Source organism: Protopterus annectens, chromosome 1.part0 (genome assembly GCF_019279795.1).
Source record: "Protopterus annectens isolate FY-2018-M chromosome 1.part0, PAN1.0, whole genome shotgun sequence".
NCBI classification, from domain to species: domain Eukaryota; kingdom Metazoa; phylum Chordata; order Ceratodontiformes; family Protopteridae; genus Protopterus; species Protopterus annectens.
The window spans coordinates 289,652,074-289,672,596 of NC_056725.1; the positions used below are offsets into that span (position 1 = coordinate 289,652,074).

The 20,523-nt window shown below is 39.5% G+C and overlaps 1 protein-coding gene across 1 annotated transcript in view; it reads left to right on the forward strand.

Moving 5' to 3' along the window:
- LOC122791691 (GTP cyclohydrolase 1-like) overlaps positions 1-20,523 on the forward strand; it is a 149,158-nt gene that overhangs the window by 47,902 nt on the left and 80,733 nt on the right. The gene's annotated exons all lie outside the window — the stretch shown is intronic.

Genomic DNA, 20,523 nt, shown 5'->3' on the forward strand with positions numbered 1-20,523 from the left:
CTACATGAAAAGAGACATAGAGGAGCTCTCTGATTATGTAGCCCAGGCCGGTATGACCCTGACCCTGAGCAGCATCTTACCCTCACCAAGAATGATGCCACAGTACAAAGACAAAATGATCAGTTTCAACAATTGGCTTAATTACTGGTGTCATTCTAAGGGGATCCAATGTCTGTCTGCTTGGGATGACATGCTTGACAAGCCATGCTGCTTCGCAAGGGATGGCTTGCACCTGTCACCCTGGGCTTCCGGATATTGGCCAAGGCTCTTGCCACCCCATAGTGCCTTTTTAGGCAAGGCTCAAATGACAAACCTACCTCCCTAGAAAACACAAGTGGAAAAAACTAAGGGTAATGCTGCTCAATGCCAGAAGTCTAAACCTCAAGATGCACGCCCTCGAAGCCCTCCTCAGTATGGAGAACATCGATGTCTGTGCTGTGACTGAAACCTGGTTCAAGGCTCCTGAGAGCACCCCAGCACTATCAGGTTTTACCTTATATCATGCTTTCCGGCCCCAAAACTTGGACCGAACCACAAAAGGAGGGGGAGTATCCATATTCATTAAAGATATCCACACCTCCAGGTTAGTGGCAATGCACGAAGCATCGGAGACCATCCAGGTGCAACTAACCATAGGCAAAACTGCCTTACAGTTTGTAGCATGCTACAGACCACCCTCTCAAACTCAGGAACCCCACACAGCCTTCCTGAAGACACTGGAGAGTATGAATGTCTCTCCAAATACCATAATTTTGGGAGACTTCAACTATCCAAACATAGACTGGGAACATTACTCAAGCCCCAACACCCTAGCCCAAAGGTTCCTAGAATTCATAAACTCAAATGCAATGGAACAACTAGTCACCATTCCCACAAGAGGAGACAATATACTAGACCTGATCATCACAAACATGGGGACAAAATGCTCCACACCGGAAGTATATCCCTCTTTGGTAAGATCAGACCATAAATTAATCTCACTGGAAATCCACATCCCGCCCCCACCCCCTGCACAAAAGACCACAGTGAAGAATTTCTCAAAAGCCAACTTCACACTTCTTAAGACTGAAGTGGTATCCTTCAAGGCCCCTGGGCCAGTGGAAACCACAACCCACACCGCTGAATCCTTTGCAAATGCCTTCTACGGGCACCTTCAAGAATGCATGGATCATGCAATCCCAAATAAAACCAAGACCCATTCCCCAAAGGCAGGCCCGGTCTGGTGGACCCCAGCCATAAACAAACTTTACAACAGGAGGAGGAAGCTACTACATGACAGAGCAAAATCCCTAAAAGGGAAGGCATCTCTGATCAGTACTAGCAAAAACTACGATCACTCATAAAATCATCCAAGGCCAACTTTGAGAGAAAAATCGCAAAAGACACAAAAGACAATCACAAGGCCTTCTTTAGCTATGTTAGAAACCTGGGTGGAAACTCCCAGATATGCTCAGAGTTAGTCCAAAATGACACAAAATACACTGAACCCACTGACATTGCCAACATTCTGGCAGACAGGTTCAGTGCAAATTTCTCCCCAAAGGAGAAATAACTATCCCAGCAGAGTGTAGCCTCCCTAACATCTCAGATGCCCAGGTGAGAGCCGCCCTCTCTAAAGCTAAAAACACAGCATCAATGGGACCGGACGGTGTCCCGGGCTGTGTGCTACATGAACTCCAAGAGGAACTAAACCTACACATAAGGCTGCTGTTTAATCTTAGCCTTACTACAGGATACGTACCCAAAGAGTGGCATACGGCAACAGTGGTCCCACTTCACAAAGGTGGTGCTTCTACGGACCCTGGAAATTACCGCCTCATAAGCTTGACGAGCCTGGTCTGCAAAGCTATGGAGAGGATCATTATGGAACTCATAAACAAAGACATTGGATCCTACCCAATTTGGCTTTGTCAAGGGCAGATCCTTCCTTTTGAACTTGGTCAACTTTTTTGAAATAGTCACTAAGGCCATTGATGAGGGTAAGGCAGTTCACACAGCCTACCTTGACCTTGCAAAAGCCTTTGACACAATACCCCACTCGGGCATCATAGACAAACTCACCAGCTTAAATGTAAACCCATATGTCACAAGATGGGTTGCAAACTGGCTCAAGGACAGAACCCACAGGGTCAGAGTTGCTGGAGCTATGTCAGACTCTAAGCCAGTCACAAGCAGTGTTCCACAGGGCTCAGTCCTGGGACCCCTCTTGTTCGGCATTTATTTTTCCGAGGTACAGGCAAACATTGGAGGATTGTGGCTGACAAAGTTCGCAGATGACTGCAAACTGGGCGCCATAATTGATACTCCAGCGGACACAAACATCCTTCAGAGAGGCCTCATAGAAATGGATAATTGGTGCCAGAGCCATGGCCTTAAGCTGAACACCAAAAAATGTATAGTCATACCCTTCGGGAAAAACAAGGTACCCACAAATTACCACATAGGTGGTAATCCATTAAGTACGGAAGAGGTAATCAGGGACCTAGGGACCCAGGTTGACAGTAACATCTCATTTGACACTCACATTGCCAAAGTGGTTAGGAAGACCTTCTATATTGCCCACCTTATCATGAAGGGTTTCACATCTAGATCAAGAGAGGTCATTGTGCCCCTGTACTCTTCTCTTATCAGGCCAATGATTGAGTACAATGCCCCATTTGGGATGTATCTCACCCGACACCTGCAGCAGTTGGAAAGACCCCAAAAGTTCCTCACCAAGAGGATAAAGGGTCTTAAACATATGTCATATGCTGCCCGACTGAAAAAACTCCAGCTCTATTCAGTCGCATACCGCCTACTCAAAGGTGATCTGTGCCTGACGTACAAGGCCATGTCCAATCCGGAATTAATGGACATGCTCCACCTCAGAAAATCCAAATTCATCAGAGCCACGAGAGCAAGAGACTTAAACCCCAACACAGAAATAAATAGGACGTGCTGGAGGGACAGATTCATAACCCAGAGGCTCCCTACACTCTGGAACAGAATCCCAGTCCATGTTAGGCAGAGCCCCTCACTGACTCTATTCAAGAGAAATCTTGACGAGTGGATGGGAGATCGTAGCTTTACCCCGGGGGTCATCTCTGTGTCACTACTAGACAGAGGCACAGTAAACTAAACCCTAAAAGGGTGTAGTATTCTCATCCTAAGGGGTGGTGAAAGCCACATACACTCTGGCTAGGCTTATAAATGCCCTAGGGCAGATAGCCTAGTACGAACCTATGAACCTATGAACCTATATGGTAAGAAACTGAAGCTGTACTCCAGATAAAAAACAATAAATGCCTTTGTTATTGAATGAAAATCACACTGAAAATAAGAGAAGTGCATGTGCATGCATTCAAAAGCAAACAGAACTTACCAATAAAAGCAACAGGAATCTTAGTAACAGCTCTTACAAGGTAGCACTTTAGCTATATATTCATACACCTAATAAAATTATTATTATCATTACAAACCCAGCACGACAGGAAGCTTTGTTTAAAACTCACCAAGTTCTTTGCTTTAAAAGTGACTAAAAAAGGTCTAAAACTATTCAGATTGAAAGCAAACCACACAGAAGGCACCTCATCTGAGAGTAGAAAAAGATCAGTTAAATGGCAGAGAAAAAATAATGAAAGAAATGAACGTTTAACACAGAGAAAAATGCTGCTCTTTTGAAACAAATCCCTAAGTAACAAACATGCTTCTGGCAAAAAATGGTAACACTGTCAAATGTATTCATCTGCACTGAAGAGAATTACCAGACTGAGAGTTTAGGTACTGCTTTTGATGACAGCTTGGACATGCAGGTTTTCATTCCTAATATGAACTTGCAGTAACATGTCTGTGTGTGTGTGTGTGTGTGTGTGTGTGTGTGTGTGTGTGTGTGTGTGTGTGTGTGTGTGTGTGTGTTCCTCCAATGTTTCCAATCAAGATTTCCAGGTTGTATTGCCTCCAAGGATTCTCCATGATGTATTCCCCCAGCACAGATTATAGAAAACTGCTGCCCCTCCAGGATGATCACCGAAAACAGCTTCAGATAAGTCAGTGTTATGGTTATTCTTGCTCAGAAAAGAGTCCCCTACCCTAAGGGTCAGCATCATTGTCTAGTTAAATGACTTGTTCAGAGTCACATAGTAGGTAAATGGGGATAGAAAGACTCAAACCCTGTATCTTTGACTACAGGAAGCAGCTCATTAAGAGTTTAGAGTCTTAAGTAACTGCATTAACTAGCAGACCTTCTTTAACTTATTTATTTTCTGAGACATAATGGAGGATAACAGTCAATAATGCTAGTTATTAGAGTTTCATAATTGTTGTTCAGAAAATACATTTAAAGTTAATAAGATATAGGATCATAGGAGGTTACTAGGCTATTGGCGCCGAGGCCCTTATAAGCCTAGCCAAGAGTTTAGCCCTTGATTAGACAAATCAGTACCCAATGCCCCTGTCCAGCAGGGACATGGGTGTAATCCCAGGGGTATATTTTCTATTTCCCATACAGTTATCCAGGTTGCTCTTTAAAAGGGGTAAAGAGGTACTCTGCTTGATGTCTGACACTTAAGACTTAGAGCTAATAGCACACTGATTCCTGTAGTCAGATGTACAGCCTTTGAATCCTACCACCTCCATTTACCTACCTCATGTCTTTGAGCAAGCCACTCAGACAGTGCTTCTGACTCTGAGTCATACCTGAAAAAGGATGCCTTCTACAGTGAGTTTATGTGGTTAGCAAAGTGATAAAAGAACTGAGGATGAAGTCATACCATAACTTTAAGGAGGGCCTTTGTCCCTTCATTATTTTTGACTTTGTATGGTATTTTTGTCTTATTTCTTGTAAAAGTTGTGGCATTCTGGTAAAATTGCTGTGGACTGTAATCATTAAATAATGACATACAAGAGTGTCAGACTTTGTCTCCTTCAGAAAAATGCTTGTGAATGCAAAGATTTTTTTATTATAGCAACTTTCTAGGTATTTAAGACAAACATTTAAAATCTGTTCCTGATTTTTAGGTATTTGTCACTGATTTGAACCGAGAAGTTGAGAAGGCAGAGTGAGGTTGTAATGGGCTCCACTGTATGGTTTTGACAACAGCAGGCTGAGACATATATTTCTGGCACGTTATTTATGAATGTATTCATTCAGCTGTTCTTAAGCAGATATCTGAGGTATAAGTAGTGAAGGTAGAGGCACAGGAACTACACAAACCAAAGTCCAAACCACAAATCCAATTTATTGACAGCAAAAACAGACCAAATGCAGTCAAGCGCTTTCGTCTTTAGCAAAGACTTCTTCAAAACACTGTGGTACTTGGTTCTTTTCTTTTGGAGATATCTGAGGTATACAGTAATGCAAGTGGCTGTAACTGATTTTATGTGTGTGTGTGTGTGTGTGTGTGTGTGTGTGTGTGTGTGTGTGTGTGTGTGTGTGCATGTGTGTGTGTCTGTATATATGAATACCTCACAGTAGTTATGATGTAAAGGAAAAAAAGTGTGTGTATTAAACAGGAGCACCATCATATGAGCCATGTTCTTTGGGTACATGCCTTGGTTTCCTTGTTTTGTTGATGGCTGATAATTATTTGGCTGTATAAACTGGACGGCATGAAGTCTACAAATTTGATGTTAATATTTTAACTGTGAATACATTTTTAATTAACCTCATTATTTTTGTAGGTACACAGGTATGAAATGCACTGTGTTGGGCTACAGCAGTCTGTCTGCTACTTTGTGTAGATGAGTAAGGCTGTGCTCTGCTTTTCTAGTGCAGGGTTTGATTCCCTCATTTGTCTATTTTGTGACTCTGTCCAAGTCACTTCACTAAAAAGTGCTCCTAGGCTGCAGATGAAAAGGGATACTTACATACAGTGGACTATGCCAATCTGTTAGCAGATGCATTGGTAAATTTGTCTTTTGAGCTCATGCACATTTCACATAGACTATTAGTGCTTCACTATATGCTATTGACAATGGGTCCCAGCACACCTTTTAGTGTAATGAGTTGGCTGATGCATTTTCAGTAAATGTGAGTCTTGAAGGAAGAGAAGTTTACTGTCGCTCATGCTAAGTCTGTTTTCAGTGTGAGACTGTTTTGTTTAGCTAATGGCTGTCTGTTTTTCCTGTAAAATTTGAAATAATAGTTTTAAACTAAATCAAAATATCTGTGATCATTGTAAATTAATTAAAAAAAAAGAAAGAAAAAGAAAATAATATGCACACCAACAGGTTTGAGCTGCATTTTATGGTAGCTGGTTATTGGTGTGGCTGGGAGGCAGTCTATTACTGGGCCTAGGGCCCCATTTAACCATGATCTGGCTCTAGTTACTGGCAAAATACTTCTGTAATAGGAAGATACTGAAAGAGTGTCAAACCTTACTGGAGGAGGGTAATTGTGTTTTATAGCTGTTTTGCTAGTTGCTGTAATGCAGATTAGTTCACTCACATTAATTGCTGTTTTATTTGCCGCACTAGTTACGTATTCACTGATGCTTCATATTCCTAGCCTGCATTTTAGGGATTCAGTACTTGTCTATCCAAAAAGTGAAAATCATAATCAGTAAATACTTTGGATGAACTGAGAAATCCAAATCTTGATTCTAGTGGGAAAAAATGAGGAAATGTCTACCTGCAGAAACAGAATTTTTAATTTCTCATTCAGAAATAGATGTTGCAAAAGTTATACAGGTCTTAGAGAGGAATTATGAACTCAAACAGCTCCACTAAAAAGGTACTACTGACTACAAGAGACAACTGCACTACCTATTTTATACACAGTTCTATAGAATCTAAAGAACACTGGTGGAAATCCAGATTTTCATGGCCATTTCACACTTTTACAGTTTTCCACATCAGATGCATTTGCTGAAGCCCAGATGAGATCACTGCTAAAAGCAGTCCATTCTCACACTGCAATATGATGCACAACTTAAGACTGAAGTTACAACTTCCTTTGTCATCATATCGCAGCACCACAGGCAGTGTTTTGGCCATCACTTATGTCAGACAGGTAGACAGAGGTAACAGAAGATTAAAAAAGGTAAGTGTTGTCATTCTATGTTTACTTTACTGTAACACCACAGGAATGGTGCATTGCCATGACACCCAGGTTGGGAACCACTGCAGAAGACAATTCAAAGTAAATGAAACATGAGGGTCAAAGAAAGGTTCAGAAATAGGAATCAGAGTGTGCAAAGCTTATGAGAAGTTGTAGGTTATTGTATAGTAGATCTGACAGGCAAAGACTTAATAGGACTGCAGCATCTGATACTGGGACAAAACTCTGCCCTGTGTAGTGATAGTAAATTATGTTCCCCAGTTTGCTTCATGTCATTGAGAATAAGGAGTGTGGAAATCACCACTAAACTCACTACCTAGAGAACTAGCTATTTATTTGTCACTGTCTCCATTTAGTACAATATGGGATAATTTGATTACAACATAGAAATCCCTGTCCTTGTACTAGAGTGTGATGGCTGAATTGTACTTTGAGACAAGCCAGACGTCATATTATTGATGCTAATGGTGTGCACAGGTAGTTCAGAATATGATGAGGCCTCTTCATGTTTCCCTAGCTCCGATCTTAATTAAAATTGTCAAAAACAGAATAAATTGCTACAAAAATTACAAAAAATATCGTAATGTAATTTTACATTATAGTAGGCTATGCTGCTGATAGTTTCTCTTCATTCAGGTCTAAATATTTTAAACAATCATATCCCAGTTTAAAAAAGACTGTTTACAGAGTCATTAAAGACACCCTAAATATTTGCAAGTTATTAGTTTATTTCCCTAAAAGAATTAGTGAAAATAAATTATAGTCTAAACTGCAAATTACATCTGCAGGTTTGATTAAATTATATTTCTTTGTACTTCCAAAAGTATCTTTTTTGGTCTCATGCAAAAGGCTGATAATTCTGTTCTTTCAGAAATTCGCTCATAGCAGTGTGCTTTTCTGTACATGGTCACATAGTTTAAGTTTGTTTTAACCAAGAAAGCTACTAGGGAACTGTAGGTGAAATTTAAAGTAGCCACCAACTGAAATGGCAGTTTTATAACCATACACAAATCCAAGAGGTTTCAGTAAAAATACATATCATATAGCAAGGCAATAGCATCTCATGTCAGTCACCTCTTCACCTTCTTGTCGCTGATTTCTGAGGACTTCACCTTTTTTACACAACGTATGCTGACCAGTTTACCTTCCTTCCCTTGTCAAAGTTATTTGATAACTTTAAGAAAGAAAAAAAAAACTCATGTACCTTACAGTGCTGATTAGATGGATGTTTCTCTCTTGAACATTGAATACAGCTGAATACAGGTGTATTAATTTTGTCTACACATGGCATATTTTCTTTGTAGTTTTTGCACGTTATGTTTTGAAACCATCAGACAGAATATCATATTGCCATACGTTAGCAATATCTTTATAATGCTATTAAGACGTATTGTGAACATTTTCTTATTTACACACGCTGCTCCATATTGCATTTATAAGTAGCTTTTCTTCCAAACTCCATTTAAATGACATCTTCCCAGCACTTGTTAATTCAGTTTACAAAGTGAACATAAATAAGATGGTTTGAGAGTATAATTAAGCGAGCTTGGGGACATGTTATATCCTGCCCCAATACTGCTCTAATGCTAAGCTAGCTATTTAACACTGAAATGCTGTGTTTGCAAGCAGTGACTGGCACAACAATGGAAGGAAACAGTAAAAGAACAAAGAAGCCTCTCTTATTCAGACTGTGTAGTATTAAGTATTCGCTGACGGTGCTACATTCCAAAGCCATTTGATATGGCTTCTAAGCACTGATACCAGAACCATCCAACCTCTTCCCCTTTTATCCTGATCACTCGATATATAAAATCATACCTCATAGTTCATTCATTTATTCTTTGATACCAACTTTATCAACTTCAGGATCATCAAGGAGTGGGAGCCAATCATGGTACTCAACAGACATAAAGTATAGATCTAATCCAGGACAGGGAACCAGTCCGCCAAAAGACTACTCTGTAGTTATCCTCAGTCATAGTTGTTATCAATATCATTGTCAAAAGTATAGATGAAAAATAAACTGTCCCTTTCTGTTTGACAAAATGAATATACATAACCATTTACTAAGACCTTGTTCACTAACTGGTCCTGCATATGTAGCAGTTTTGCCTAAAAGTATCTCCCTCTGTCTTGTTTCTTATTTAAAACCAAAAAATACCACACAATTAACAAACGTTGTACAAAAAGTAAATCAAATAAAAGAAAAAACAACTCAAAAACAAACTAAACCATACATGTTAATATTCAGTACAGTACAATATTAAAGTATGTTTTTCTTTGTTTTTTAAGCTGTTTCTTATTTCACCAATCTTCCTCTCAGTCTCCCTTGCTTAACTATCTGAACTGTTCATAATTTGTTCTACTATATATGATCTACTTTCTGTCAACAATTCATATGTAAAATTATACTTGTCTAATATTTGTAATTTCACTATGTATATATGTAAGCATCTTATATCTGATTTATGTAATATGAGTTCTAGGAAAACTGTTTTATCATGCTTGCACTGTGCTCATGAACTCTTGTGAAGAAAATGTTAATTTACTAGGTTTATAAATGTAAACAGTTTTTTAGGATTTTATCATTCGCTGACTACTGTTAATGTATTTTATTATGTAATCATGGAACTTTCCCTCCTGGCCTCTGATGTAAAGGAGCAATGCCCAGTCAGTTAAAATCAATAATGCCTAATGAGCTGATGACACTTTGTTATTAATTATATTTGCAGGACTAGAAGATTGGGTTGGTTTATCCCATTCAAGCTTACTGTGCTTGAAATGCAAACTACACACAGCACTTATGTTACACTGTAACTTAATTGTGTTGCTGCATTTGTGGTATTGTGCCATAGCTAAGTACATTAAATGTGAAAAAAATCGTTTAATGAAACAAAAAATGCAGAATTCTGCTTTTCTGATACATTTAAAATATTTTTATATTTATTTTTTTTCTTACTCTCAGTTCTAGACAACTCTTGTCCAGCTTGCTAGTAGTCAGTAATGTGGCACCTAATTAACTGGCTTCTGACAGGCATTAAAAATAGAGAGAGAGTTAAAATAGGCAGACAGACACATAAATAAATCATAGAATGGTATAAATTCTGACATCTGTTTTAGATGTTCTCACACTTTTTGTATCATGATGCTTTATCCTTATTTGTAAATTGTATCCTTCATCATATTGTGTACCATCATTTTATTGTACTATGTACTGTTTCCTAAATGTGGAACTTTTCTCCCCAGGCCTTCACTGAAAAGGGACTTGTGTACTGTCAGACTTTCCTGGTAACCAAATGTAAAATAAAAAATAAATAAAAAAATTGCATCGTTTTCTCACGTTCCTTCCCTCATTTACCCATATAACAACTAGCATATATTAGGAGAGTGTTAATAAATGGAGCTGTTTGTTTCCACTCCTTGGAAAAATGGCTAAGTGATCTGTTCCCAATGGACAATATTCTGCCTCCCCACTCTTGCCCTTTCATCCTATACTCTCCCTGTGTGCACTCTGGCTACTTGCCCTGCAGTACATAGCTAATTGTTTCCAACCTAACCTGTCCTGCAAAACACCTTCCTTTGGCTCTACCCACTCCATTCGTCCTGCGGGCTCACTCTGCTCCCCTACCCTGCCCCCAATTCCCAACCACCCCAGTACATCTACATTTATACACACTAACCACTCCCCCTATCCATACAACCAATCACATCCTCCAACCCCTTAAAGTGGTACAACCTACCTCCCACTAGTCATCATCTAACTAGACTAACTGTACTCATCCCTGTATACTAACCTACACACAATACTTCTTCAATGCCACCCAACACTACCCTTACACACTTGAAACCCTTACTTCTACTATCACTCCTACCCTTTTAGCCATACCTTACCTACTTACTTTCTATGAACACCTTAACTGCCTAAACTTTTATAACCCCATGAAGCAAACCTCCACACCAATACTTATCATCCCTCATAGCCATAATCACACATCCTATCCACCAAAGTATTTATCAGCCAAATTTCATAGACTCACCCACATCACATACTATAGCTCTAGAGCTAGAAAACCCCAGAACCTAATATGTAAAGATTTAACTCTCACTCTGGCAATACAAATCCACTCCCTAATTGATGGTAACATACACCCAAACCCTGGCCCAAATTCCACCAATAGCACAGAGCCTAACACCTCAACTTCTATTAATATACACCTGCTTAACAGACCCCCTAACTCTCTCCTGATCTCAATATTCGAAGTATAAATAATAAAGTTGCCCACCTACATGCCCTCATGGATATACATTCATTTGACATCCTCTGACTCACTGAAACATGGCTCAAGCCAAATATACATGATACTGCTGTTATTCCCCCAGGTTTCAGTATCCTGAGACTTGACCGAAATATTAAGAAAGGTGGAGGAGTAGCTATTTTATATAAATCTGAATTACAAGTGACCTCCATAGACTCTAAACCTCCTCTAACTAGCAATGCAGAGGTTCTCATCTCCAAAAATTCAACTCAACAAATGTAAATCCATTTATATAATCTGTATCTACCTTCCCCCAGGCAACAATATCAACACCTTAGAGGCTATCCTAAATTGACTGTCCACCACCTACCCACAAGAAACCATAATTCTTGGTGACTTTAATATAAACTGGAAGTGTTGTGCATCTGAATAGCCTTCTACCCATATCATCCTACATGGTTTTATGCAAACCATTATTTCCACATTAGAACCAATAAACATTATAACATTACACCCCCCACTAGAACCAACATAATAACAATGACAGTACCCTAGATTGGATTCTTACAAATAGGCATCACCAATCTTACAAAGTAGGCACCCTCCCTGAAGATATAAATGATCACTCACCTTCTTAATTAGGTATCAGAGTGACATACCAAACCCAACCATTTATAAGAAAATAAGGTCAAACAAAAATTTCAACCCAGACAGCTTTCAAAAAGAACTCAAAGCTTGCGACTGGTCACCCCTGAAACACCTACCTTTAGAAGATGCCAATAAATACTTTAATTCTAATTTTTTAACCATTCTTGACTACCGTGCCCCGACACGGATAATTAGAAGTAGGTCTAAACCAGGCCCATGGCTCTCCAAACCTACCAAACAAAAAATCCTCCATAGAAACACACTCTGGGCTAGCTGGCAGACAACCAAATGCCCAACAGATCACCTAAAGTTTAGACAATTAAGAAATTAAACTAAACATGTCATATTGTCAGATAAAAGAAACTTTTACTGTCACCTCCAACAGGTTGATGAGGTTTGCCTGGCTTCATTCTCAGAACCTCCCAAGAGGATGTGAAGAATGAGATTTTGTTTTCTCCTTTGAATACAGTTCCTTTGCTGCTGAGGTGATCAAAAAGTGCAATGAAATGGGTAAGTTAAATCATCATATCTCTAAGATTTTTCTGTACTCCTTTTTTCAAATATTTCTAAGGGATTCTGTAACTCATCATCCAATGTTCACATAAGGGCAAGGATGTTCCAAAAAGAATTAAGGACCCCCTAAACCCAAGGACAGTCTACCTAGTCACTTTGACTATTTAAAGGGCTTTGTTTCCTCCTGTCACCCTGGCAGTCCCTTTTCCACTCCAGAAAGTCTGAATCTCCACTTTTCTGTTTGGCAACAAATAGTTTCAAACAAATACATTCTGAAGATCATTCATCAAGTTTATTGATATCAGTGAGAGGATATTTCTACTTTCCAGGAAGTTATTCCTCATCCTCCAGACCAGACTTGTTTATTTCCACCTCTCCTTCATTAAGTGCTGTTCCAGAGAGTGATCGAACCAATTTGTCCTTCCCAAGTTGGGAAAATTTTTTGTACAAGGATGTTTTCATGTTTAAAGTGCCAAAGAAAGAAGATACTTGGAGACCAGTTCTGGATCTTTCTTCTTAGACCTGAGTGTGATAGTGCCAAACTTCTAACTGGTGCCACTTCATAATCTGTTGCCTTTCTTTTCTCATTCAAGTTTCCTGGCAATACTACATTTAAAAGATGCTTATCACATTTCTTTTCATCCTGGCTTCAGGCATTTCTTAAGGCTTTCCCCTTTGAACTATCCTCTGAACCAAGAGTGTTCACAAAGTGGTTAGATCTAGTTATAGCTTGTTGCAGACCACAGGGTATCCATTTTCTTTTTTCCATATTTATACAACTTACTTATCTTTGCAGAGTCTTTTTCAAAGTGCCAGGAATCTCTCACTTGGGTGAGAGATCTCTTTTACAAGCTGAGATTCCAAGAGAGCATTGAAAAGTCCTTTTTGACTCCTTCACAGAGGATTGTGTTCCTGGGATGTCAATCAGACACCACAATTCAAACAGCTTTTCTCCCACAGGAAAAAAAAATATATATATATATATATCTAGATCTGTTTTTTAGTTTTTCATTCAGACTTTGGTGACTGGGAGGGAATACCTCAGAAGCTTGGTCTCATGGCATCTGTGTTTTCATGATAACCCTGGCAAGACTCCACATGAGAACGATACAATGGTATCTAAAGAATCTTGGATCCCAGGATCAACATCCCATTTTTTTTTCAAATCTCAGTGTTGGGGTTTGTCAGAACATAAATTACTTGTTGGAGACAGCAAATATCTCTAAGTTTGGGTTTCCCCTTATCCATCCCTATTTTCATCTCAAATACCTCGGACTTTGCTTGAGGATGAGGAGCAGTTTCAGGAGGGATAATAATGCAAGGTGTGAGGGACACCTAGTACAGATACAAAGCACATATATATAAAAGAGATGTTTTCCATGATCAAGGCACTCTATTCTCTGAATCATATTTGTCTCCAGGACCTCTTCAAGTTGTTTTAGATAAAACTACAGTCATGTAGTACATCTATAAACTGAGGGGAATCAGGTAGTAGCCCTTTGCAGATTAGCTGTGTTAGCTTAGGATATTGCTTCATAGCATAATCTCATTCTGCAGGCATCCTTCATGCCATCAGAGGAATACTGTGTTGCAGACAAGCTGAACAGGACAGGGCAGACTCACACATATGCAAACTAGGCCAGGGTCTTCCAAGATTTAGTCCATGTGTGGGGAGTTCCTCTAGTAGATCCATCTGCCTCCTTTATAAATAATCGGCTGGCAAGATTTTGCTCCTGGACTCCATGCAAGAAATCCTGGATGACTGTTGCCTTTTCTTTTCCTTTGACAGAAATGTTCCTGCATATTTTTCCACCCTTTCCACTTATATTCATAGTACTTCTGAAGATCTATAATGAATCTCCCAAGAACATTCTGATGTCTCTCTTTTTGGCCCAGGCAGGAACGGATCTCCCTTCTTTTGGAAATGGCCAGGGGCAATTACTATAAGCTTCCTCAAAGAATGGATCTTCCAAAACAAGATTGGGAGTGTTTGATACACCCCAATCCCAATCAACTTCAACTGACTGTCTGGATGATAGGTTCTCAATTTCCTTTAGGCACCTGTTTACTGAGGAGGTGTAGCAGGTACTAATGGAATCAAGAAAGTCTGATACTAGATGATCATATACTTTCAAATGAAAAAGATTGTTTAATTGGTGGCAACAGCATAACCAGCACCCATTCATGACTAGATGTTCTTTGGTGTTACAATATTTGTGTGAGTTAATTTCCTATGGCCTTTCTTATTCCTCCATCAAGGTTCATTTATTGGCTATTTCAGCATGTCTGCCCATGGATACTCCTTTTTCGAGGCTTTCTCGTGTCAAAAATGTTTTTGAAAGGGTTTTTCCTTAAAAGCCCCCTTCTTGGTATCTTAATTTTGTGTTAGAGAAACTAACACTTGCTCCATATGAACCAGCTAATTTGGCTGAGCTGAGGTTCTTATCACAAAAACAATTTTACTGATTACTGTGATCTCTGCAAGAAGAGTATCTGAGTTGCAGGCTTTTTATGGTGAGTCAACCCTATCTTATTTTTCACAGAAACTGGGTTTTCTTTAGAACTAATTTGTCTTTAATGCCAAAGTGGTATCCAAGTATAATCTAAGCCAAACAATTCGGTCTCCATGTTCTTTACTGTTGTTAAAAATGAGAGAGAAAGGATACTCCATACCTTGGATGTCCAGACAGCTTAGGTACTATCATGACAGAACTAAATCTTTCAGACCTTGTGAGGGTAAGGAGAAGGGGCAGCCTGTGTCAATACAAACTATCTCCAAATGGTTGTCTAAGGATATACTCACTACAATTTTTTTCGAGACAGGGTCAAGGCACACTCCACCAGGGCCTTGGCTTTATCTATGGCTTCTTGGTAAGGGTTGGATTCTAGAAGTATTCTAGAAGCTGCAGCTTGGTCCACTGTACATACTTTTTATAAAGCACTTAAGATTGATTCCTTCTACAGGTATACATCTGGATTTGCTGGGGTCATTTTCTTGGGGCTCCTGGACTCTTCTTTTAATATGATGAACATAGTACAGTGGTGTAAGTAAACTTACCATAACAGTAGATGTTCAAATGATCGCTAATGTGATATCTGCTCCCTCCCCCCATTCCCCTTATTTTCTTGTTGTGTTATTTATGCTAGGGTATGGTAATTTATTTTTTGTTCTTCCTAGTAATGTCCTTTTAGGGCTCAGCCTCCTTCTCTCTGTTAGCAAGAAAGCTCTGAAGGACTTGATGCCCAAACTTGTCTGTCTTTTAGTCAGCTTAGCTCAAGATGACGGACAGTTTGGGTGTGTGGAAGGTTCCCTGAAGCTTTGGACGTTGGACGGCTGTTATATGCTTTGCAGGATATAACTCATATAGCTAAGGCTACTGCAGCAGTGATCATTTGAACATCTACTGTTATGGTAAGTTTACTTACACAGCTGTACTTCCTACCACATATTTATTAATTTTTCATGCTATAGTTAACTTGTCACAGTGTTACAGATGTCTCAAGTTATTTTCACATGACAAAATATATTTCAGAAACACTGACAGTACTCCGTGTCCCTGTAAAGCAAAATGCTGACAAACTTTTACTAAAGGGTATACATGCACTATTAAAAGTCATCTTGCTCGGTATACTGGGCACAATAGAAGTGTATGGAACAGCTTGCTTCTTTTTATTTCTCCATTTAGATGTAAGTTAATAGGATCTCTATCTTCTGCATTGACACATCAGTAATTCTGTCAGGTAGATTAAATTTTCTTCTAGTTAGAAAATATTCTCTTTTTGTAGAGTATTTGATGCAAAATGTTAAGCAATTTGCTTTCTCTGTCTTTTTTATGTATTGGTAAAGGACATTTCTGGACATTTGCCACATAGCTGCCCCTAGTGGTAGGTAAGCATCAAAATGCGTCAGTCATTCACCTCACATTTTAGTTTAACAAGCTCTGTAAAAATGTGTTAAATGTGAATTCTGACTGCAGTGAAATTAGTTAAAACATATTAGTCTTGGCATTTTATATTGCAGTTAGGTAACTGGAACAAAGTAAAATAGTATTTTTTAATCGGGTTGTGTTTTGTGATTTGACTACAAATGAGATTTGTTGAGAGTATTTCACTGCTTTCTGGTGGATACTAGCAAGCAAGCCATTCATCTTAACATATAATTACCTTGACCTTTGCCTTGCCAGCAATGATGAAACATATTCAAACATGACAAGCTAACTTACGGTAAATAATCGTTATTCTCCTATAAGTTTTTATGATGTTTGTGTGTGTGTGTGTGTGTGTGTGTGTGTGTGTGTGTGTGTGTGTGTGTGTGTGTGTGTGACGGGGAGGGTTTAAAGGGTAAAACTTTATTGTACCTGTGATTTTGATAACATGTTCTGCTTTCAGCAGCTACTACAAATGAGGAATTGTAGGACACAAGGTTAAATTGTGAATAACTGCTGGAAGTATATTGGAAACAAAACTATGCAGAAGAAAGATATGACTTATTTGATTTGTTGCAACAAATGTTTAGCTTTGTTTCATGGTACAGCTATCATAACAAAACTAGATACAGACATTTATTTAAGTTTTCAATCCAGTCTATAATATGCTCAACTGCTCCAATGCAGTCTGTGCTGTACCAGCGACATCATTTTTACACACGATGAGCTAATTAACCAAAATGCTACGGCCTAGTGTGGGGAGGAGACTGGGATGTCACCAGTTTTGCAAATGCACGTGAGAGGGAAAGTAAAACAAGATAAGTAATGTTAGTATCATCTTAACAACGTGCAACGTAAGCTAACACAAAAATACGGACAGACTGCTACAGCATCAAGTATGTAAATAATGAATGTTTCTAAATAAGAAAGGACCAAAACAGAATGAGCCACAAAAATGGAGTAAAAGCACTGTAGCATATTTATGTTTTATGGTATGAGGTAACAGGAAGAGCACAAGTAGATAAGGTGAACCAGGTGTCCCTTATTTGCCAAATACATTTTGTTCTTCTTTCTCTGACTTTGCATCTGCTGATTTTCTGACCTACATCTGCATATTGTGCCCATGTGTTTACCTTTTACAAGTGGTGAACATGGTACATCCATCACTTAGGCAGCCATCTGTGTATTTATCTGATGATGGTCTGACTCCATCACTTGCCAGCTAACACATACAACCACTGATGCAAAGATCAATGCAAGGGCTTACAGTACTTCCACACATGTATCTCTACAGAGCATACTCACCATTTACCAGAGCCAAGCATAGATCTCTAGAACTAATGTTACAGGCTCTGACATTTGTCTCACTATACCTGCCCGTCTTGTAGTTCGCTTATAGGATTAAGGCTGTAACATATCAATGAAGTGCTTCCTGTGGACCAGGGTTTGATTACCTCAGTCTCCATCTGCCTACTGTGTGACTCTGAGTCAGTCACATAATCAGTCATTCCAGGCTGAATCCAAAAAGGGTCCATGTGGATACGTGCTCTACCCCAGTCAGCAAGCACACATATATTCATACATTAATTAATAACTAGAAGTAGACCAGACCAACTGCATAACAAAAAAACAAAAAAGACACAATGTTCCGTGCTGTAGCCAAAGTTTACCAGTCCACAAATGAAGAGAACAAAATGCAGAAAAAAGACTGGCAAACTGTTATTTTACACAGCGGTGTTTGCCAGTCTTTTTTCTGCATTTTGTTCTCTTCATTTGTGGACTGGTAAACTTTGGCTACAGCACGGAACATTGTGTCTTTTTTGGTTGTTACATTGCAGTGTGTTCCATTGTGCGTAGCAAGCTATGGAGAATGTTGAGCAAGGAGGGTCCGTATTGGAGAAAGCATTGGCTGAACACATGTTTCCGACTATGAGGAACCCACTGTTGGACTTAGGCTTTCAGGTTCATAGGAATGAGCCTGGGGCCACTCATACACCTGCTATTACGGACAAGAGGTTTGATGATTTGCTGAGGGACCTTAATTTTAAGGCCGTGAGACTGCAGAGGTTGAAATGGCAAAGTTTTCATTTTGAGGCTTTCCAACACTATGGTATTATACCACGAGGCATGCGTATTTTGTGCATGCCGACACAGGGGGATCGCTACCCTGAGTTACTTGCACAGTGGCAGGCATTAAATATTGAAACAAGTTTCAAGTATATGGACTTGTTGAACAATTTCTTTGCTCCAGAATTGTCTGAGTTACTGAAGGAGGTTGATATATTGTATGTCAAGCTTAAGGCTGACTTCAAAGGGGCAGCATTTACTACTAAATTAAATGATTTGCAACGATCCTTATTTGACAGTAATGAGAGACTACGGAGTCAGAAGACTAATAAGTTGAAACGAGATTTCAAAGACTTTTCTGCAGGCAATATCTTTGTCTGGCCGAGACATCATGGGGCTTCGTCCAACGTTCCAGGAAGCCAATTGCGTGACACGTCAGCACGTCAGCTTGGGGAGAATCGGTTACGAGGAGGCGAAAGGAGAGAGAAAAGTGTTGCAGATAAAGCGGGTGATGTCCCGCAGGATACCAGTTTGTTTCCCGTGGTTTCTTCGGAAGTAGGGCAGCCTACTCTTAACATTGTGAATAATTCACACTTGGAATCGGTTGATTCTAGGGAACATATGCTGGGGAAGCCATCTATGGCCTGCTCTGAAATATCGGCTGACACGGCAGCCATGACAGCAGAGGACGTTTCGTTGCGAGCTGTTGACGGTAGCCTGAGGGGGTCCACAGGAGAGAATGTACTAGGGGCACGGCCTAAGACAACCCAGGGTTGCCAGCGTTTTTTCGAAAGGCTTCCAGCTCCCGTAAAGAAACGTGGGGCATGGAAGAGATCCTTGAGCGAGGGGAGAGACCCCAACAAGAAGAGGAGGATCCAGGAGTGACTAATAGTTATTTTTCTGGTATGGTTCATAATTTATCCTCTTATGTATTAAATGAGGATGAGTTGAGTGTTCTTAACAAAGGTTTGACCTTTGTTCCCGGGAGGGCTAGTTCTTTTAATGATATTGTTTTGGACATTATGATGTTTTGTAGGAATTTGGCTTTAAAATGTGTTTTTAATGGTAATTCAAATGGTGATAATGTTAGTATGCATACGGGAACTACCCCAAGACAGCCCAGCACCTATATACCCCCATTTAGTCCTGCTATGATGTTGTTTATCAATAGTTGTGAAAGGGATTTGACATGTTATTTCAATAACAATGAACAGAGTAAGTTTTTTAATCTTACTAAACAGCAGCAGGCAGCCTTACATGGGCTATCCAATAACAATGACATTGTTATTAAGATGGCTGACAAAGGGGGAGCAGTGGTCATTTTGGATAGTGTGCACTATCACTCCAAAGTTAATAATATGTTGGCGGACCATAACACATACATTCCTATTAATCCTACTACTATTCATAGGTTGGTTGAAGAAGTACATACCGCCCTGAGGAAACTAAATTTTGAAATGCAGATAGATGATGACTTGTTAAAGTTTTTGTTGGTTAACAAACCCATTACTCCCATTTTTAAAACTTTACCAAAGTTACATAAATCTTTGGTTGACCCACCCCTTAGACCCATAGTTTCAGGTCGGGGGTGGGTCACTGAGAATATTTCTATATGGTTGGAATATACCTTAAGACCATATGTTGATAGAATACATAGTATTCTGAAGGATACAAAAAGCTTTCTACATATGGTAAGGGCTTTTGAATTGAAGGGTACACATGCGAATACTGTAATGGTCACCTTGGACGTACAGAGTCTTTTCACTGTGATAGGCAACTCTTATGGAATCAAAGCAGTTGAACAGGTTTTACGAAATATGGGTGAGGACCACCATAGGACCTCTTTGATTAGCACCCTCCTGTCCTTGGTATTGGAAAACAATGTTTTTATTGGTGGACAACAGGCTTACAGGCAGGCACAGGGGGTGGCTATGGGCACCCCCTGTGCCAACACCTATGCTAATTTGGTCCTATATCACTGGGAAAGTGAAGCCATTTTTAACAATAAGTTTTGGGCCAAGCATATAGGAGCTTATGCACGTTTCGTGGATGATGTTTTTATGTTTTGGCAGGGTAG